Consider the following 23,247-nt stretch of genomic DNA (forward strand, 5'->3'; position numbering starts at 1 on the left):
GAAGGAGTGAGCACAGGTAAGAGGTTTCAATCACTATGGTGATACATACAGTTCCTTTATCTGATGTTTCGTCTCGAGAAAAGTCTCCAAGGAGACCGAAACTTCGACTGATAATGGAATAAAACTTCCTTCTTAAAAAGCCCTAGTGAGTGCCCTCCTATGTTTTACATATTGGATTATATATATATATAGTGTGTGTGTGTATATGCTGCGGACTGCAGCTGTGTCGGCCTCCTGCTCCGGCTCTGCTTCACTAAAGAACAGCTACAGGCTCGGGCCTATTTACTAAGCCTTGGTTGGAGATAAAGTGAACAGAGATAAAGTCCCATCCAACCAGTTCCTGTCATTTTTGAAACACAGCATGTGACATGACAGATAGGAGTAAAGCTGTGTACACACTAGGTTAACCCGCCGATCCATCTGACAAATGGTAAGCGTATATACACTTACCAATTCATCTGTCCAATATGCCCAGCTTGACAGCTCAACTTGGTAGTCAAACACCTCCGGGTGCCACAGCATGTGTACGGGCAATCAGCGGGTCGCCTGTACACACCAGTAGATGGTTGACATTTTTCTATGTGCTGCACAGCAGATCGGATATGTCTGTAAAGGATGTTGTTCACAGACATATCCACTGTACACACCCAGCGATGCACTATAGATATAACAGGCGTTATATCTATCAATGTGTACCCAGCTTTAAACAGGTGAGGGTCTGTGTTGTACTATAGATAGAGATCTTCCAGCAGCTTGATATCATACATTAGTGTGTCATACACCTAAACCTTCCTCCACAAATGCTTTATAGAATAGTGACAACTGCATCATAATCCGTACAGTGGTTTAGCAAGATTATCCCGAACACACAGACAGATGCCTACCAGGGAATTTTTTAAATACTTTATATAGATACAGTATGTTGTGGATTTTGTTACCTATGTCCTCCATGGAGATAGCCACACACTCTGTGTAGCTCACATCCACACAGTAGGCATGCCCCACATCACTGGTCACACTGCCACAGCGCTTGCCATACTCCACTGCAGGAGAACACAATAGGCCCTTCAAAAATTTCAGCTGCAGGCCCATATGTACCTTAATCTTGCACTGTCCGCCATACATGTGTAATCTGTAAACTGCGCATGTACAGGATCCCTGACACAGGGACTTCACTCCTTTTGGTTCCACCGTCATTAATAAATGGGCCACTTTGTCACTTAATAACAGGCAGCATTCAAAAAGGTAAACCACTATGCTGGACTGTTTTAGTATCAATTTTTCCGGGACACTCTGCCAGCCCTACTCAAGGGATACGGTTAAGATACCGCCACCTGGAATGCCGCCCGTCGGAATCCAAACGCTGGAAGCTCGTCAAGGCACTAAAGATAAGCTTCTAAATCCCGACGCCTATCTTTAGTCCGACGCCCGGCATCCCGAACTAAGGTGAGCCAGGGCTTTCTAGCTGTTAGCCACGGTGGGAAGGGTTTGGTTTAGGCACCCCCAGGGTGATTTAGGGTTAGGCACCCCCGGGGAGGATTAGGCTAGGGGAAGGGATAGTTAGGGTTAGGCACCACTGGGGGGAGGTTAGGGTTAGGCACCACCCCACTAGGGTTAGGTTTAGGGTTCGGTAAGGGGGGATTAGGGTTAGGCACCACTGAGAGGGTGGTTAGGGTTAGGCAACCCCAGGGGAGGTTAGGAATAGGCACCACTAAGGGAGGGTTAGGGGGGAGAGGGGAGGGTCAGGGTACTTACCAGCCCTAGTCAGGATCTTCACTGTTCGGGCTTCAGGCGTCGGTATTTGGTCCGCCACGAATAGATCTGGTGGAATTACATACCAATTCCTTACTCAATTGATGCTTTTAATCACAGGCAGCAATAAAAAGAGTAGATTAGCCACCAAGATTGATCTGCATTTTCTTATATATTTAATATGAATCCTGCTTTTCTGTGTGCTTTTCCTGTGGATCTGGCTTTTTCAATGTATTTTATATGGATCCAGATTTTCCAATGTATTTTTTTGGGATCCAGCTTTCTCAATCTATTTAATGTGGATACGACTTTTTTCAATGCATGTACTATGAATTCGACATGTATGTAATGTGCCTTTTTAGTGTATTACTATTAATCTAAAGGGGTCAGCGGCCACGGTTTTCTAGCTGGGCCTTTAATGTATTCGGTAGGGGAGTTGGAGACCTATGCATTTGCCACTGAATAAGGGAAATTGGCCCTGCAAGAATTTTGATGTCATCTGATAGTAGGCCTTGGCCCGGTCGGCTGCCTATTTATTTCTGTTGCCACCATATATACTGTAGTTTATTCATGATAATCTATATAATAAACGAGAAAGCTTGTCTATCTGTCTGTCCGTCCGTCTGTCCGACTTTTTGTCCTTTATGCATGGCCAGAGTTTTGACCTAGCTCCACCAACTTTGGCATAGTGGTGTAGTTTTGACCAGGATTAGGTTTTTGCCTAGGTTTGAAGTTTGTCAGGGCCACACACGCTCACACAAACCCTAAAAATGGGGACACTCTTAAATTACACATGTTCCAGGGCTGGCTCCAGTGGAAATTGGAATTCGGCCAAAAAACCTGTGAGACTGCTACAAAAGTATCCTTTTAACCTGAGCAAACTTGATGACACAGGCAGGTTCATATTAAATCCAGAGCCTCTGTGGTTGCATGCAAGGGCATAACCAGGGGTATAAAGATCTGCCCTGGGGAAGGGGGAGTGGCCTAATCACAGAAGGTGTGGCCTTGCCCCCTTAGAGAAATAAAAGTTTTTGCAGCGCCGCTTGGGCGCTGTTAGCCCCTCAACCCGGTGCAAATTCAGGGGGAGAGTGATCAGTGTGATTGCTTTTCCCCACAGGCAGAGGAGACTGCTGCTGCAAGCAGTCTCCCATTGCAGCCCAGCACATAGCAGCGTGTGCTGAGCTGTTGACAGATAAGAGGAAGGGGAGGGCGGCGTCCAACCCGGGCCCCTCTAACAAGCCTGGGAATGCCACACAGAGCCCATTCAGATTATGCCACACAGAGCCCATTCAGGTTATGCCACACAGAGCCCATTCAGGTTATGCCACACAGTAGTACCCCTTATACACATTATGCCACACAGTAGTAATGCCCCTTACACATTACACCTCACAGATTATGCCACATAGTAGTAGTGCCCCATATAACACATTATTCCACACAATAGTAGTGCTTCTTACACATTATGCCCCCTCCAGCAACTCACCTTCCCATGTCCATCCAGCAGCCTCTGTGTGCCATCAGCAGCCAGCAGGTGTGGATTTGAGGCTGGGCCGCCATCTAAATACAGCGGGCGCAGTGGCAGGTATGGACAGACAGCATCAGCGATATTTGAGTCTGGTGCAAGTCTTGAACCAATCGGAGCTCGCGGATGGGCAGACAATCAAGAGCCGCCATACTGATTGGTTGCCAGTCTGCAAGCTCTGATTGCCTCATGACTGGCGGCGCTGTCTCTTCATGACTGCCTGCCAGTGATGTTTACAGCTGGCGGGCCAGCACCAAAGCAACATTGCTAACACCCGGGCCCCCCTCGATGGCCCTAACTGGAATGGCCCACCTTGTGTGCATGACTGTGTGCAGGGGGAGCTCGGGCACCATAGCAGCTGCACCCCTTGCACCCACGGTAGTTATGCCACTGTTCAGGTCCTTTTCAGGATGAATGGAATGGGGGTAATAGGCGAGGACAATGTTAACAAATAAAGGCTGCAGGTGTACTTCAGAGTTCAGTCTTCAACCCGGGCAACGCCGGGTATCCCAGCTAGTTTAAAATAAAAAGGCTGACCAACTGTGTAACACCACATCTGTTTTCTGTGTGTTTATTTTTAGATAAATGTTAAGCTGGATACACACTACACAATATTGTTAATGATTTGGCTGATTCCAACGCATTGGAACGACAAATCGGCAATATTGTACAGTGTGTATGCACTACATTGTGTAGTGCGCGCTCCCATGGGGTCATCAGCCACATCGCCTAATCTTTTGTACATGAAGGAAGATCAGGTGATGCGGCTGACGATCCCATGTAGCGGGGGCCGGCATATCAAGTGGCCAGCCACCGGATCGCCCAGTGTGTATGGACAGCCCAATATGTCGGCCCGTCTGCGTTGGGGTCGTGAGTCGCATCGCTGGGTACACAGTTGATTAGTGTGTACCCAGCTTTAGTTTATGTGTAAACTGCATTATATTTGATCTGTCATTTGCTGCTAGAGCGTTTATGGATACAGGTTTCCTTTATATTTAAAAGGAGATGTACTAAGCCTTGAAGAGTGGAAAAGTGGAGACAGATAAAACACAGCCTGTAACACGGCAGTTAGGAGCTGATTGGTTGGTACTTTATCACTCTCCAAGGCTTAGTACATCTGATCTTATGTATGTGTCACTGTCCTTACCTTTCGGGTTGTGTGCGTGTGTGTGTGTGTGAGTATCCTGCTTTTCTGGGTGTGTGTGAATTTAGTGTTGATCTTGCTTTGCTGGGACTATGCCCATTGATGCCCCCATACACAATGCCCCCACCACCACCACAGTCATTCCTAAACTTTTTTTATTCTAATAAAAATAGCACTGCTAACAGTAGTATTACATTATATAATACTAATACTGTGTGGGAGACACTGCTAATAAAAATTAACAACTTTGTGGTCGCACACAGGGCCGCCGAGAGTGGCCATGGGCCTGGGTACTAGGGAGGAGGGCATGGCCAAACCTGGGGATTAATCCCCATTAGCAGCTGACTCAAGCTGGGCCCCTCCAACAAGCCAGGGCCCGGGTAATTAGTACACACCCTTTAACAAGTCCCTGCAAATGCCTATGCACAAGGGAATGAGGGGCCTAGTCATCATACGATAAATGGCCCGGGAACCATGCGGTATTTAGGTTACCGGGCTATTCATCATCAGGGGTCCGATAGGAACCCCTGATATTCAGCAAACTCCGAAAACTTAAAGTTTGCTTCCGAGAACAAGCACCATCTTCAAACGGCGCTTGTTCTCGGATCCCTGCTCCTTCCTATGGCTAGAAGTTCCGGGGATGCAAAGAGGGATCCGAGTGGATCCCTCCACCACCTCCTCACTATCTCCTCAGCGGCTTTGCGCATGCGTGACCCGAGGTCACACATGTGTAGTCAGGATGACGGGGAGCAGGTAAGTAGCTGCGATACTAACCGCGGGGACAACTGATATTCGGAGCAACTGTCCCCGCACCAGATCAATGATGAATTGCTCCGGTGTCACGGTCGCCCCCCCTGCAAGTTGATACTTAAGTATCCCTCGCAGCGAGTACAATACTTCATCATCGAAGGCCATGTGGCTTCCGATGATGAATAGACCCCTGAGTATTGTATAATGGATATAAGATTGGGGTTGTGTCCTTGATATCATGGGGTTGCACAATATCTAAGGGAAGTTGTCATGCATGTCCCAGTTTATGTTAATGTAAAAGAGCATACCACACCCCTGGCTGAAATTCGAATAAACAAAAGTAAAGAAAAAATCAATATTTTGTTGGAACATGAAATTATATTATCCATTACTGTATCTAGGCAAAGTGATGGAATGAGTAACTAAAATTTCTACTCATGATGTCGCGTGCGCTAAATTTGTGAGCCACAACATCATGGAGGCTCGGTGACACAGCCCAGAGCCAGGTCCTCAGACCAAAAGGCAAGGCTGGGGTAATTTGCGGAGAGCATTCCCTGGCAGCCAGCGGAAACAGGCCATCCAGGGGTTAAAATTTGTGGATGACCGAGCTGGGAGGCTCTCCCTACCCTCAACTAGTGCCCCTGGTGAGTGCCATCCTAGCCAACCGGTAGTTATCAGATGTGCTGTCCCGTCTGGGGATAATTTTGACCCAAAGTATCATCTTTTCTTGCCGCAATTAGTGGCACAACAAAGTGATATTTAAGATGGCAAAAATGCATTACATGATAAATATGCCCCATACTAGAATTTGTACCTCTTTAATCAGAACACAGTTTTTAAAATGACAAGGATTTTTTTTGTTATCCAGATGGTGAGAAAACATTCAGCAAGACTATTTGATCTTTGGACTTCGTAAAAATGAGCTGATTGAAGAGTTTCCAGCTGCAAATGCTGCTTGGATTCAGGCAGTGTGCAGAGATTCTTGAATGGAGTAAAGCTTCAAAGTGCCTGACTCTGCAAAGTAATCACTTTTGGAGTTGCCATAGGAGAACAAGAATGGATATTTCTGGAGCAGTCTCTAATCATGCAGCATTGTTTCAAGAGATTGGAGCTTATTGTACAACAGTGAAAGGAATGTTTTGCCTGTTTGGGCCTTCAAGTACAATCTGTGCACATAGCTTTCATATGACAATTTGATAAGAGAAAAGTACAGTGGTCATCAGGGGCGGATTGGCCGTAGACTTCACTGGGACTTTCCCCTGTGGGCCAGACCATGTTGGGGCCTCTAAAAATCTTTTTTTTTTTTATTACATGTTTTTTTTTTTTTTAAGAACCGTGTCCTGGCTGATTGGGACGCTGCTCGGCCTCAGCTCATGTTCACTAAGCTGGACAGAGGTCCCGCCTCCAATTCGTTCAGACCAGCCAGCAGCCTCTCAGTGGTGGAGGCTGCCTGAGACTAACAGCCCGGCAGTCCCACTCAAATGGGTCGCGACATGTCGGACCGCAATGCAGCGGACCGCACCACGCCACTCTCAACTCAGCTCCTGCCTCCCAGATCCAAGCAGAGGTGCTTCTCTGGAGGCTGCTATGGCTTTGGACGCTGGCACATCAACAATCCCAGGTAAGTGCTCCCATCCCTGTGACTCAGTCTTCTTTAGCACAGTGTCCCCCAAATCCCCACCATCTCACTGACCCCACCCCCATCCCAGTCTCTACCCTTTTCCACCACAACCAGCCCCCATATCACTGCCCCACTTCTTAAAACCCCCCAGCCAGCCCAGTAACAGTGCCCATCCTATTCAGCCCAGTGTTCTCCCTCCCAACCCCCAATCTCACTGCCTTCCCTTCCCATCCAGCCCAGTGCACCCTCATCTCACTGTACCTTTATCTAGCCCAGTGTCCCTCTCATATATCACCCTCCCCCCCCCCCCCGAGCTCCCCCACCCATCCAGCCCAGTGTCCTCCCTCCCTGTGAACAATGCAGTCACCACTTTACCCCCTTCCCCTTAATCATTAGGACCACTGGGTGGGTATAGGATGTCGGTGCTCGGGATCCCGGTGGTCAAAATCCCGATGCCGGCAACCCGACAGGGTTAGGATACTGCTGCCTGTCAGTTGGGATTCCTAACCCACCCCCCTTTCCCTATGTATAACTCTCCATTCCTGATGCCTAAACCTTACCTCCCCCCTAGTGCCTGAACCTAACCACTTCGGGATTCCGGCGGCTGGTATTCTGACAGGTGTCAGGATTCCGACTCCTGCATTTTGACTGCCGGAATCCCAACGGTCTGTATTATGACCGCATCCCGGACGCTGATAGGATTAAAAGAAATGGCCGGGGGACAGTAATCTTCAGTAAAACATCAATTCTATAAACCATATTATTGATACAAATGGTACCAAATTGGCAAATATATTTTATTAATATAAAATTGTTAGATCAGAGAAACTCACGTTTTGCCCGGCCCCAAAACTTCTGTTACTATGTATTATCTGGTTGAACCTCTGCTGCATGATAATGACTTTGCCTTTATCACTAGGCAATCAGACGGCTTCCGGACCATGTGATCTCCTGCATGAATAGTGAATACCGACACTGCCTATTCAGGAAGGATCAATTTCTTCAGAGGTTCCCCGTTGCAGAGAAACCACAATATAGGTAAGGTGTATTTTTATTTAGTACACAAAAAATAGTATAGATTTAATTTTTATTATACATTTCACCCTCGGCTCTACTTGGTCTAGGCCCGTCCCTGCAAGTAGTGACACACTTGTATGACAGGCAGCGTACTGAAATCTGTCATAGTAAGCAGAGTGGCCCGTGGAGGATCTCTTATCACAAAATGAGACCATCCTTGTCTTGTAAGACAGAGCTCCCCTTGCAGTCGGTGGGAGGTTGGGAAGCCCCCTCTCACCCACTAAATAGATACTGTACACATGCACAGGGTGTCTATTCACTGGAGAGAGAGACTGGGTGTGACGAAAACACGGGGAGTGGCTCACGGCCACGCTATTTCAGATGACATGCCCCTTCTCATAAGGATACGCCCCTTTTTCCGGGCGTGCGCAAAAGTCCGTAGGTTGCACTTTCAGTTGCCCAACGTTGGGCCACTTTCTGAAATTTTTCCAGGGCCACTTTAAATTCCCAATCCACCCCTGGTGGTCATCGAAATTTGTCTCACAAAGTCATAGGTTTGAACCCTTCTGTTCTGATCTATACACTACTAAAGAGGGACTGGGAGCATACTTGCCTACTTTTGAAAACTAGTTTCAGGGAGATTGCAGCGAAGCGTGACACATCGCTGAGAGGGTGTGTCGTATTATGTCCAAAGGGCTTGTCTATTGTCACAGAGAGGCGTGTCCTGCAGTAGCAGGTAAAAACTATAGTTAAGAGCAGCATGCACCACCGTAGGGGAAGCCGCTGCAGCTGCCAGTCACACAACTGAACTGCGCACAGTGATAGGTGGCCACCTCTACCCATAACCCCGTGGTGGATGGCCTTTAATGTCGCGTTGTGACGTCTCCCATGCAGGCCACTCCCCCCAGCATCTCTGGACTCATGCATGTCTGGATTTTAAGAGGGGTGCACGGGAAACCCGGGAGTAACACTAGGGTTTGTAGGGCAGCTGGAGTCTCAGTTCAAAATCAGGAGACTCCCGCTGAAATCAGGAGTGTAGGCAACCCTGGGGGAATGCCATGCTCCACCCAAAAGGAGTATCCAGCTCCACCTATATGTATTTTCACTCAGGGGTGTATCCTGCACTAACTGTAACACTAAGAGCACCATGGGCAGAGTAAAGGGGTATGGAGGGGCAAGAGAATGCTGGTAGCTGATCTCAGTAGTAATGTGATGTAATAGTGCAACACAGCCTCTGGCAGGGTGATAATTACTGTACCAGCAATGCCTCCATGAATTGGTGGGAAGGATGGAATAGGGGGTGCAGGAGGGAGCAGTCACACACATATACACATAAATACAGTCCCACACTTATACACACACATACTGTACATAAAGTCCCACAAATATACACACATGCCACACACAAATCCATACACATATGTACTGTCAGACACATTTACACATACATAGATATAGTCACAATTATACACAGTGTCCCCCCTCCCTGTTACTACCTTACACTGTGTACAGTCACACTGTCTGCAGTGCTCCTCTCCCTCATGCTGCTGCAGTGCACAGTGCCTGCCATGTAGCCAAGCCCCCCTACCCCCGCACGGACTTCTCCCTCCCTCTTCTCTTCACCGTTCAGTTCCTGCAGCACGCATTGCACTTTTGCACTACCACAGCTGAAAATCAAAGGATGGGGACCCCGATAGAGGGGGGCCCGGGGCACTTACCAACTGTGCTCTCCGCCCTCCCTTAATCTGGCTCTGGGCTCCTGTTATTACCAAACTACTGCTCTCTTGCCCTATTCCCCATCTCTGCCCCTCCCAGCTCACATCACAGGTCAGTGTTACCCTGAGCACAAAACACTATAATAATTACTTACTTAGGCTAGGGGGAGAAGGAGAAGCTGCTGCTGCCGCTGAAGTAGGAGAGATTGAGAACAAGCCTCGTATCTGCCTGCACTGATGACAACTCAGGCTCCGCCTCTGGGTTACAACTAGATTCCCTTCAGTGCTTTGCTCTGCTCCTGCTTGCTGGCTGACGCTACCCACACAACCCCGCGGTGCGTGGCCAGCCTATTACATACTGCTATCTGGTCCGGCTTCTGTCACATCCAGACTCGCGCATGCGTAGTCCGGTTTTCAGACAGGGCTGTGGGGAATGCGGGGTATTTATTACCTTTTGCGGGGGAGCGGGAGGCTTGTACAAAAAACGTGAGCCTCCCACAAGAAGCAGGAGGGTTGGCATGTATGACTGGGAGTTATTGTGATATATGTTCATATCAAGTCAGGTATAGGCTGAGGAGGGCCTACATTAAAATATGAAACACATTAATTAGAGTACAGCTGAACTGTGAACCACATTAGACAGTATGGTTTGGAGCCATTTCAACACAGCCTGATTGTTACCAGGAGCTCTCATAATGTGACCTGGTTTCTAAATATAACTGATAAATGAAAAATGCTGCCCCATTTAATGCTCCATTACAATGTTTAAAGAGAACCTGCTACCGTATGTACTAGGGGTGTGCACCGGCCACTTTTCGTGTTTTGGTTTTGGATCTGGATCTTTCTTCGTGTTTTGGATCTGGATTGGTTTTGCCAAAACCACCCTTCCGTGTTTTGGGTTCTGGGTTTTGTGTTTTGGATCTGTATTTTTTTGAAAAAAAGCATAAAAACAGCTAAAATCACAGAATTTGTAGGTTTTTCTGCTCCTATGCTATTATTAACCTCAATAACCTTAATTTCCACTCATTTCCAGTCTATTCTGAACACCTCACACCTCACAATAGTGTTTTTATGTCCAAAAGGTTGCACCGAGGTAGCTGGATGACTATGCTAAGCGACACGAGTGGGCGGCACAAACACGTGACCCAGCTAGGCGTGATACTGCAGTGGCAGACAGGATGGCAGTTTGAAAAACTAGGCCCCAAACTGTACATAATGCAAAGAAAAAAAAGAGGTGCAAGATGGAACTGTCCTTGGGCCCTCCCTCCCACCCTTATGTTGTATAAACAGGACATGCACACTTTAACAAACCAATCATTTCAGCGCCAGGGTCTGCCACACAACTGTGGCTGAAATGATTGGTTCGTTTGGGCCCCCACAAAACAAGCTGGCAATTAATCTGTCCCTGCACAAACTGGCTCTACGGAGGCAAGATGTCATCCTCATCCTCCTCATCCACCGATTCCTCACCCTCTTCAGTGTGTACATCCTCATCCTCACAGAGTATTAATTCGTCCCTGCTGGAACCACAGGTCCCTCTGTACGTTCTGGAGGCTGGTCTCCCTGGAAGAGTTGATAATTCATTTTATGAACATCATCTTCTCCACATTTTGTGGAAGCAACCTCCTACGCCTTTCGCTGACAAGGTTCCCGGCTGCACTAAACACTCTTTCGGAGTACACACTGGAGGGGGGGCAACTCAGGTAAAATAGAGCCAGTTTGTACAGGGACCTCCAAATTGCTTCTTTTTCCTGCCAGTACAGGTACGGACTGTCTGACATGCCTACTTGGATGCTGTCACCGATGTAATCCTTTAACAAACAGACGCACGCTTGTCGCTGCTGCTTTGAGGATGCAAGTGCGGCTACAGCCCACACAATTCACAAAGACAGAAAAAAGAAGAAGAATATTTTTATTGTTTGTGTAGCACACTTTGAGGGTGTCACCACCCTTTAACAGACAGACGCACGCTTGTCGCTGCTGCTTTAAGGATGCAGGTGCGGCTACAGCCCACACATTTCACAAAGACCGAAAAAAAAAGAACAATATTTTAATTGTTTGTGTAGTACACTTTGAGGGTGTCACCACACTTTAACAGTCAGACACACGCTTGTCGCTGCTGCTTTAAGGATGTAGGTGCGGCTACAGCCCACACAATTCACAAAGACAGAAAAAAGAAGAATATTTTTATTGTTTGTGTAGCACACTTTGAGGGTGTCACCACCCTTTAACAGACAGACGCACGCTTGTCGCTGCTGCTTTGAGGATGCAAGTGCGGCTACATCGCACACAAGTCACAAACACATTAAAAAAATAGTTTTTTATTTTTTGGAGCACTTTGAGAGTTACACCACCCTTTAACAGACAGACGCACGCTTGTCGCTGCTGCTTTAAGGATGCAGGTGCGGCTACAGCCCACACATTTCACAAAGACCGAAAAAAAAAGAACAATATTTTAATTGTTTGTGTAGCACACTTTGAGGGTGTCACCACCCTTTAACAGACAGACGCACGCTTGTCGCTGCTGCTTTAAGGATGCAGGTGCGGCTACAGCCCACACAATTCACAAAGACAGAAAAAAGAAGAATATTTTTATTGTTTGTGTAGCACACTTTGAGGGTGTCACCATCCTTTAACAGACAGACGCACGCTTGTCGCTGCTGCTTTAAGGATGCAGGTGCGGCTACAGCCCACACAATTCACAAAGACAGAAAAAAGAAGAAGAATATATTTATTGTTTGTGTAGCACACTTTGAGGGTGTCACCACCCTTTAACAGACAGACGCACGCTTGTCGCTGCTGCTTTGAGGATGCAAGTGCGGCTACATCGCACACAAGTCACAAACACATTAAAAAAAATATATATTTTTTGGAGCACTTTGAGAGTTACAACACCCTTTAACAGACAGACGCACGCTTGTCGCTGCTGCTTTGAGGATGCAAGTGCGGCTACAGCCCACACAATTCACAAAGACAGAAAAAAAAAGAACAATATTTTAATTGTTTGTGTAGCACACTTTGAGGGTGTCACCACCCTTTAACAGACAGACGCACGCTTGTCGCTGCTGCTTTAAGGATGCAGGTGCGGCTACAGCCCACACATTTCACAAAGACAGAAAAAAAAAGAACAATATTTTAATTGTTTGTGTAGCACACTTTGAGGGTGTCACCACCCTTTAACAGACAGACGCACGCTTGTCGCTGCTGCTTTGAGGATGCAGGTGGAATCTAGACGGGATTTGGAACCGAGGACACACTACCTCCATCAATTGTCTAAATCCCACTGCACTAATGGCGGATACCGGACGCACGTCTAACACCAACATAGCAGTCAAGGCCTCAGTTATACGTTTTGCTTCAGGATGACTGCTGTCGTATTTCATCCTCATCGCTAGGGACTGTTGGAGGGTCAATTGTTTAGTAAAAGTAGTGATGTTCCTACTTCCTCTCTGGGATGATGAACAACTCCCAGCAGCAGCAACAGCACTAGGAGGAAGTGGTTCTTGATCTTTCCCTATTTTATTTTTATCGGAGAAAGTTTGGTCCTCCATTTATGTTATATTGATATATACGTGCGGCTAAAGCGCACACAAACACAGAAAATATTTTTTTATTTTTGCTGGAGAATAGTGCACTTTGTGGGTTACACCACCCTTTAAGAAATGAGCCAGCCGGCTCTTTACTTATGGGACACAGGCGCACGCTTGGCGCTGCTTCTTTGTTGATGCACGTGCAGCCACAGTGCACACAAGTCACAAACACAGAAAATATATATTTTTTTGTTTTGGAGTGTACTTTGGGGGTTACAGAACCCTTTAACGGTCAAGCCAGCCGGCCCTTTACTTATGACACAGGCGCATGCTTGGCACTACTTTGTTGATGCACGTGCGGCTACTGCGCACACAATTCACAAACACAGAAAATAATTTTTTTTTTGGTTTGGACTGGAGTGTACTTTGGGGGTTACAGCACCCTTTAACGGTCAAGCCAGCCGGCCCTTTACTTATGACACAGGCGCACGCTTGGCACTACTTTGTTGATGCATGTGCGGCTACTGCGCACACAATTCACAAACACAGAAAATAATTTTTTTTTTGGTTTGGACTGGAGTGTACTTTTGGGGGTTACAGCACCCTTTAACGGTCAAGCCAGCCGGCCCTTTACTTATGACACAGGCGCACGCTTGGCACTACTTTGTTGATGCACGTGCGGCTACTGCGCACACAATTCACAAACACAGAAAATATATTATTTTTTTTAGCACTTGGGGGGAGCACCCCTGATGGACAGAGCACCCCCTGGACAACACTACAGCACCCCTTTAGGACTGGGACACTGCACAGGACTTTGGAGTGGACACAGCCCCTATGGAGAACTGACTGCACAACACAGTCCAGCCAGCCCCTATGGACTTTGAAGTAGTGGACCCAGCCCCTATTAACAACAGCAGCACAGCACAACACAGCCAGCCCCTATGGACTTTGAAGTAGTGGACAACAGCAGCACTACACTACACTACACAGCCCTAACTCCCACCCTCCCTCTTCACTGTCCACAGCCGAGTGAGAAAATGGCGCCGACGCGGGTACCTTATATAGGATCCAAAACCCGCGAGACTCGGAAGGCGGGATGATGACGTTTTGCCTCGATTTCAGATTCGAGTCAGGCGGGAAAAGTCGAGCCTGACTCGGATCGGACTCGGATCGGGGGGGCTCGGGGGGGTTCGGATTTCAGAAATCCGAACCCGCTCACCCCTAGTATGTACAAAGGTTAGCTAATTTTACAGGTAATTGCATAGTAAATACATATCTATAATATTTAAATGTTATCTTCACATATCTTTACCTAGTATTCAGAGTCCATGTAGGAAATGCTGAAAAGCCCCACCTCCAGTAGAAATGGGTGTTTGCCCACCTATCACGGGATCACTTTACTGGTAGTAGCGGACTGTTTAACAAGTGCTGCAATAGTACATGTTTTTCAGCAATCTCTCTTCTAATATCAGGATGGCGATAACAAAAAAAAAATCATGAAAAAATGGTTTAATACTTTAATAAACCATTTTTTCATTAGGCAATATTTTATCAATTGTTTTTATTAGCAGTAGAACTGACAGCACAGACTGTATGTCTGTGGTAGGGAAGCTAGATCATAAACTCCTTATTGTGGCAAGTTTTTTTATATTTGTTTTGAACTCTGAACCCACTCTGTCTCTCTAAAAATCCTTTGTTTGTCTGATATCATTCACTTTTCAGACTTATTATTCTTCATGTTGTACTTTTCCTTTCCCTAATGTCTAAATTACATTTTATTACCTTGTCCTACTGACTGTCATCTTTTCTTCTGTTTGCGCTTTCTCTTCTTTTTGTTTTTATAACATATACGTGATTCCTTCAAGGTTCCTGTTATGAGATGTGCCTCATGGAACGGATTTAAGCCTGGCTGAAGAGGCGAGAGTTGACCCTTACCTAAGGAAGGTCGATGGATGGGGATCCATTGTTGTGGACGCTATCTTGAAAAAAGGAACTCGGCGGGAGGCAGGTGTCAGCAACACTGGATTTCTGGCTGGTAAGTGGTGTAATTGTATTGGGAAGCCTGAATCTGTGAAGATTCAAGTTCGTCCAATCCAGACACAGCATTTCATATATGGTTTCAACAGCGACCACTGAATGACAAGCAGGCTGCTCATGGCCTGGCCTTATATTAGCTATTGTGAGTGGGCAGGGATCCTGCCCACTCACAGTAAAAGAAAATCGCTGGCAACACAACAATTGTGGTAAAAAGCCAAAAGGCAGCTGAGGGAAGAGCGATTTATGTCTTGAGGAAGGTGGCAGACTGCGAGGACAAATCAGAAGATGGTGCAGACTTTAAGCAAGACCCCAGAAAGAGGCAGTCTAAACTAGCAAGCAGGTTGCCACCCTTGAGCAATCTGCATTTCCCTTTAATTACCACTATACCACCAACGCGTCAGGCATTATGACCAAAACCCCTCTTTAGGCTCCTGCATATCTGGCACTAAGCTCAAAACCCCTCCTTAAATGCTGCACATATGTCACTAGGGCCAAATCCCTCATCAAGGTAGTCGCATTAAAGGGCTCTAGGCTTGGAATCAAGCCCACAATTAGGAGGTTGCCCAGTTGGTGGATGTGGGTAATAGACTCTTCCCCAACAACTGACCACCACTTTTATTAGACATTCTCTCTCTATTAGGTGGAGCCTGCACTTGCCCTGCCATGGGTTGGCCAGTGAGTATTAGATCTCTGTTGTTTTGTCCTTTGCTCTTCCCCTGTCCCAAAATGGGCAATAGGCAGTCTTCTGCGTGCATGCACGAGTGACATATACCATTGTCTGAGAGTGCAAGCTCTATATAGGTGACAAAAGATGGCTAAGTCGCTTGCTTAGTTGATGACCATTCACCCGTCCTTGTAGAGGGTGCCGTTATACACTGGGGTTTACCACTTTAGTTGGTAAAGTGACATCCATACACCCTAGGCGGAATGCAGCAATGGAATAAATGCGATCAAACCCCAACAATGCGGGTTTGTCTGCATTTCTCATATGCACCAAGCCTTGGGATGCAATGTATTCTGGGGTTTGGTTGCGGTGGTGGCGTTACCCTATAGAAGCTTATGGGCTTCTATTCAGAGAGGGCTGTAAGAGGGATCCAATCCCAGCACCCACCATGGCTTGTGTGTCATTCTGCGAATGTGCAGAATGACACTAGAGGGACTTCTGGGTCATAGACAGCTCTTAACGAAGAGCTGTCCTTTGTGATTTTACTAACGCCGGCATACATACGAAGAGTGGCGGAATGCATCGCATTCCAAATGCGATACATCAGGTATCCCGCCCCCTGTCTCTTTCCACCTAGGGTTGTCTACACTGTTCTCCAGGACTTCCTGTTAACTGCAAGTTCCTGAAGGTAATCGGATGTGGTGGTAAGTACCCCACTCTCTCTTTTGACTAAAGTCAGCCCTTTCTAAAAATCTAGAACTTTAGTTTTGGTGCTGTTCTGCTTTGCTGCTGTCTGCATTGAAAACCACATTGACTGATGATACAAAACTTATTCTAGAGTTGCTTCATTGTGTGTTGTGCCCTATCTAATTGTCTGAGAGAAGATACGCACAAAGAGTACAGAATTTCATTATTGTACTCCAGGCTAATTTAACAATTGGCAGAGTCAAGGTTACATCAGGCATGGTGAAAGCAAAAAGTTCATTAAGTTGAAACTCTTTTTTTTTCTCATAACATCACAGCACTGTGCAATGTTTTCAAGTTTCTCAATTTGTATTGTGATGGAAACAGCTGGTATATTGGATGCCAAAGCTGGTACTGTACACTTTGGTTTTCAATACAAAACAAGTATATCCAACAGCTGCCCACCCTCCATGTCACCATGAGCCACACAACTGTTTAATCATTCATTTGTATTCCTCCATAATGCAATAAATAATGAAAACAATAAACACAAAATACAATCAAACTAGTTTTATTCTACTTTAGTAAAGAAAATACAAAATCTTGTTGTTATGGATTATACAGGTTGAGGCTCCCATATTCAAAATGCTTGGGATCAGGGGAATTTTGGATATTGGAATATTCCGTATTGTGGAATATTCTTGGGAATGGGACCCAAATCTAAAAACAGAATGGATTAATGTTTTATATACACCTTATATACACAGCCTGAAGGTAATTTTATACAATATTTTTAATAATTTTGTGCATCAAAAAAAGTTTGTGTACATACATGAAATTCATTTGTTTCATATACACCTTATACACACAGCCTGAAGGTTATTTTATACTATATTTTTAATAATTTTGCCCTTTAAACAAAGTTTGTGTACATTGAACCATCAGAAAGCAAAGGTGTCACTATCTCAGTCATGCTATAAATATTCTGTATTTCGGAATATTCCGTATTTCAGAATATTTGGATATGGGAGACTCAACCTGTAATAGCTATTTTCTGTGCACGACTTTATGAAATATTCCACTAATAATTTTCATACTGTATCTAAGACAGTACTTGTTCTGCCTGCAGGAATATCAGTTATTTAATTTTCCATCTGGAAACTTCAGCAACTGATATGGTTGATACCAGTTTTTAGGACCTATGATAATATAGTTATCATTGGTTGCATTGAGACCCTACAAACTATAATGTCTTATTGCTGCATATCAAAGTGATAAGTAATGTCTTTTTGGGGCAATTTATGAAAATTCTCTTGCCAGGGCAGTGATTTAGATAAGAGTGAAAAAAGAAGCGTTGTTCGGACACGGTTTACCTACTGCGCATCTGCGGGCATTGGGCCATGCATGTGCAAGTGTAGATACTGCAGAGTTATATAGGCACAAACCAGTGGATGACTCAAACTACGGACAGCTTACTTAACCAGTGATTTTGGTCGACTGATAGATAACAGGTACAGCCGTACTCACTGATACATGTTAACTGGTAACGGAGCGAAGCTTGAGCGGAACGGATCTTATACAGCTCACCAGACAGTGAATGTATGTTGCAAACGGGAAGTGCTACAGGGATGCTGGAACACCTTTATGCAGGTATACACTGGGGTCTCTCTGGAGCTAAGTGGAGGACATCTGTCTTCCACTGTGACACTCTCACAGTACTAAGACGGCTGCAGTCACATGTGCAGGAGCACATCAGGTTGCAGGTCAGACCTAAATGGTAGACTCTGGGGCTATTCAGTATTGCATGCTAGTGCAATGCTGAACAAAGATTCTTGATTATCGGGAACCAACGCGTGCTTAGGACCCGTTCTGCGCAAGTGCAGAATGGGTCCTACGCGATTGCTATGTCTCTGCCTGATTGACAGAGGCAATTAAGGGGCAGTGCTGGGGGCGTGTCAGCCCCGTTTTCCATGAGTGGAAAGGTCACTTTGATTGATTACATCATTTCACAGTCACTAACTTTATTCACGTTTATTTTTTCATTTTCATATTGTTTTTTTTCACCAATCATGATGAAATACACATGAAGTACTACAACCAAGGATCACCATTTCAATTTTATTTATCACACTTCACATTTCACTCTCACAATTACTATCTTATTTATTATGAATTTATTAATTTTAGTACCCATTTTTGGCATTTACACTTTTCCACTCAATACTCTTAACATGGAAGCACTATATCTTAAATAACACTATAGATATTGATACAGGTTTATAACCAATATAAATATTAGATTAACAATGATGTAGAACATACCAAAAACACAAGGAATTAATAAGGACCCATAGAAATAGAACCTATATAATAATGAGGGTTAAAGAGAAGCACTATTATCGATCATTTTCAATTCTATATTTTTTGATTCTATATGAATGTGTACACCTATATAATATTATAATTAACTCCCATTGTATAATATTATGATTAAACCTTACAATCTTGTATGAATGTGTGCACTTATATAATATTATAAATTAACTCCTATTTCCTATCTCTTATACATAGGACTATTATCTTTGGTAATCAAGCCCTAATTTTAATATGAATAGAAGACCACTTGACTAACATGTAAGTAATATATACAAATGACATATCGATACTTAATACATAGGTCAGTGTTCACTGTGGATAGTCATAGTGCACACTATCGCTATGTACAGTGTACAGCGTACCCTTTGTTTCAATTAGTAACTATAATTGTGATCCCTCATATATAGGACCACTGTCATTGGCAATCAACCTTTAAGTTTAATATGAACAATTAGCATATACGTAATTACATATTGATACCTACCATATATGTTAGTGTTCATGGAGGATAGTTGCAGTATATACCACTACCCATATGTACAATGTATAGTGTACATTTGTTTAGAAACTACCACATAAACACTAATGACGTGACAAATCGCGAACTGATAAGCAGACACGAACACACCCCCCTCAATCCAGTGAATGGAACACGGAGTATTCACTGAATAATGATACAAAGGACAGGATTGGACGGAACCATCACGTGGTACAATACTCTCAATGAGATTGAGACTGTACCTGACTGGTTCAGCCCGTCACGTGATCAGGAAACGGGATTTCATTGGTCCCTCAATATCAATATAGTTTGGGCCATAGAGGGAATCGGTTTGCCTTGAGAAAGCTTGTGTAGCGAAAAGCGCATAGCCACGCCCGCGCTGCATGTCTGTTAAATGAATATGTTGTAATACTAACAATGTGCCAATATTAATGAGCTGTGTGGGTAATGGTCCTAATTACAAGGACAAGTGAGACTATCAATTCGATAGCCCGGGGTTGAACAGCATGTTACAAACTACTACAATGTTTCCTCTTTGAATACCTTGACAATAGTTACTAGAGGAAGCACATGCAGATTAAGACAACGCTGCAGGAATAGACATCAGCTTGCTCTAACGGACTTTGAAACGAATGAGCCCCTGTGAAATACCTTTCCAAATTTTTGGTAACAGAGCAATAATATAACCCTTTTAAAATGTTTAGCTGGTAGTAATGGGAAAATAAAACAATATGTAGTAAGATACAAGATTACTACATATTATTTTAGGAATAACACTTATAAATTGATCCCGGACTACAAATGTAAAACACAGGTATACCATTATAGGTAAAGCCAGGACAGGAAATCCTGCACAGAATTTAAAAGCATAAACTATATATACTAATATTATGTGGTTAGAGAAGGAAGATCAGTCAATCCACTGAACCCTAATAAATGCTAATTTTAATAGCAAGATATATTTAGACTTATTATAACAAATATTATACCACACTTGAATAAGTGGAATATAGATCGCACGAGTTAAGACACCTGTATACCTATTAATTTCCATGCGACCAACACAAAGAAAATAATATAATTCTCACTTTGTTATTATCTGAAGAAAACAATACAACTCTTACCTCCTCTTTACCTGTGTGACCTAAAGTCTAACTATAATTCCCTCCTACAAACCTCGCAGCAATAACAATACAGACATACAGCAGGGTTCATTTATTTTATTGCACATTCTTTATTACATTTCTTATCACAATTCTTCTAAGTTTTAACTTCTATTTCGCTAGCTATTGTCCTAGGGAATATAGGACATTTTTAAAGCATGTCTAACAAATGTTAAGTTTTTTATTATATCCAATATGACAACATTTCTGTGTGCCATCTAAAGGAACACAACCTTTCTTCTCCCTTGTACCCTTTATATATAACTTCATTTGTCCAAGGCAGTACCCCCGAATAAAAGAATGTAATTTATTTATAATATTTAAACGGTGCTCTCTCTAATTATCGTTGTAGATGTGTGTAAATGTATATTTTCCTTTGTATCTTTAATTTCCCACTTTATCTGGTCATTCTCAGGGCTGTGAGAGTACATGCACCAGCGTGATGATTATTAAATAGGATTCACCATGCTTTGCATTAGGAAAGTTTCCACTGACAGTCACAGTGCTACTACTGTCGGCAGTACCTCCTGATATATTTTACATTTTTTATGGAGATTGCGATCTGGGCCAATTCATCATACTCCTACAAGCTTAGTTTTTCGGAGCTTGTTCCCATTAGCTAAAACCATCTTCAGATGGCATTAGTCATTCTAACCCAGTGGGAAGAGCATTGCAGAGAAGGCAGCCCCAGCAGCCTACGTGCTATCACCCTTCAGACTTTCGAAGATTTATTCTGTGCATAAACAGTGCCTGGGCTACAAAAAAAAGAGAGCAAAGTCAGATCATATGTTGTAGTGCATAGGGGGCAATTTAAAAAAAAAAATATTAAACATTAATTCAAACAATAAAAAATATCCATAAACTATACATTATTGTCACAACGTGTAAACTCACTCTGGTCTCTTTTTTTGCGCTTGATGTAATAAATATTAGAGTTCAATGGTAGTACTACCTGTTTAGCTATCATATCAATTGCTATTGATGCTTACCGACATCTGAGATAGAACATACACTATTTAAATTTATAAATCCTAAGAGTTATGGGTTCAGTGCAGGATACTGATGTAGGAACTATTAGGGTAATTATAATGTTTGTGGGGTTCCTGTTATCCTCTGACATTTGTTTGCTATAAACTGATAGTTGATCATGGTTTGTTTGAGATCTAGCCGGAGATCACCTAAAGGTCTCTAGAATTGCAACCCTGCTTAGTACTGAGTCTAACAGCTGTTCCTAGCCCTAAGTTCTCAAAATGTCTATTTCAGACTCACTGTAGCTTTGTCTCAATAAGTTTCATATTACTGCTATTCATAGTGATAAAAGACATATTTCAGGGATATGTATTTATTTTTAAAAACTGTTTCTGGGATAGCGGCATTAAAATGATCATATTTGCTAACTTACTGCTGGGCTCTGATACTGAGCATGGACAACCTTCATTTTGCAATAATGAGAAGGGGGAGCATGGTAAGGAAGGAGTGCACGGTAAGGAAGATCCCTTCTCTAGTGTTGCTCTCTCCATAGGATTAGCTCTTGGGGCCAAGCTCTGAAAAGCTACAGTAAACTTTTCAAAAGCTTTTTGAAGTCCCCATTGAGAATATTGAAGACTGATGATGAGCTATCTCCTGCATTAGATAGTTTTTAAAGTAAGAGATACTCAGCTTTAATAACCCCTCCTATATTCTAACTGCTCTTCCATTCTATGTTCTTAAATCAAAGCATGGTCTCTCACTCCTAACTCAACCACCATAGCACCTGATGATTATAGAGAAATTGTATAAATTGTTAAAACGTATTGTCCCCATAAGCCAGGGGTCTTCAACCTTGGCCCTCCAGCTGCTGTGGAATTATACATCCCAGCATGCACTGCCACCTTTTTGATAGAACAGCATGCTAAAACTATGACAGTGCATGCTGGGATGTGTAGTTCCACAGCAGCTGGAGGGCCAAGGTTGAAGACCCCTGCCATAAGTAATTAGCTCACAGCTTTCATACAAATGTCTTAGGTAGGAGCTGTCGTGATGCAAACCCCCTCTGACAAGTACCATGACAGGCAGCATCATTTTGTTTCCTCCTTCTCCCTATGTCATACTTGCCAACTCTCCCTCATTGTCAGGGAGACTCCCTGAAATAGTAGCTATCTCCCTGTCTCCCTGAAGAGTCTACCAATCTCCCTCATTTCACCTTACCCCCATTATGAAGCTGTTATATTAAAAAACAGAGATATATACATTCAAAATTTGTGTAATTTCCTTGCATTGGTTATTATAAGGCACAATGATCTCTATGAATTAAGGAAAAGTATTAGTGTGTTTTCATCAACAAACAGACCTTACTAACTGCTTTTGAGCTGGTTTACATTTGGATGTAAGTCAGGTTTAGGACACGCCTCTCAGATTTATCAGTACACGCCCACTGTAACACGCGCTTATAGGTGCTGCTTTCACAATCTTCCTGAAATGCTTTTTCAAAAGTAGGCAAGTATGCCCTATGTTTTCCTTTTGTCTATATTGAACTTGCTTTAATATCATTCCGTTGTATCCAGCCCATAAATGAAGACATTTATCATCTTTATCAGTGTACATTCTAACCAGAGAATGAAAATCAGATGTGTTTGACCAGACTATATTACTGTAATATTTTATACTTATATTTTGTCATTTAAATTTTGTAATATTATTCACTATGGGTGACTGAATGGCCAGTTTTAAGGCAGATATTAAAGTTAGATAAGGAGACCATAGTGATGAGGGAGATATAATCTTGGCA

At 43.9% G+C, this 23,247-nt stretch overlaps 1 protein-coding gene across 4 annotated transcripts in view; it reads right to left on the reverse strand.

Annotated features, from left to right (window-relative positions):
- The window catches only part of FGF12 (fibroblast growth factor 12), a 618,931-nt gene that overhangs the window by 335,725 nt on the left and 259,959 nt on the right, over window positions 1-23,247 (reverse strand). The window contains exon 1 of one of the 4 annotated variants that reach the window (XM_088444731.1): window positions 1,756-1,810. The exons of the other annotated variants lie outside the window; for them this stretch is intronic. The gene's annotated coding sequence lies outside the window, so the exon portion shown is untranslated. Of the gene's footprint in view, window positions 1-1,755; window positions 1,811-23,247 lie in introns of those variants that run through there. 4 annotated transcript variants of the gene reach the window in all.

Source organism: Taudactylus pleione, unplaced genomic scaffold (assembly GCF_031769625.1).
Source record: "Taudactylus pleione unplaced genomic scaffold, aTauple2 ptg000372l, whole genome shotgun sequence".
Classification (NCBI taxonomy): domain Eukaryota; kingdom Metazoa; phylum Chordata; class Amphibia; order Anura; family Myobatrachidae; genus Taudactylus; species Taudactylus pleione.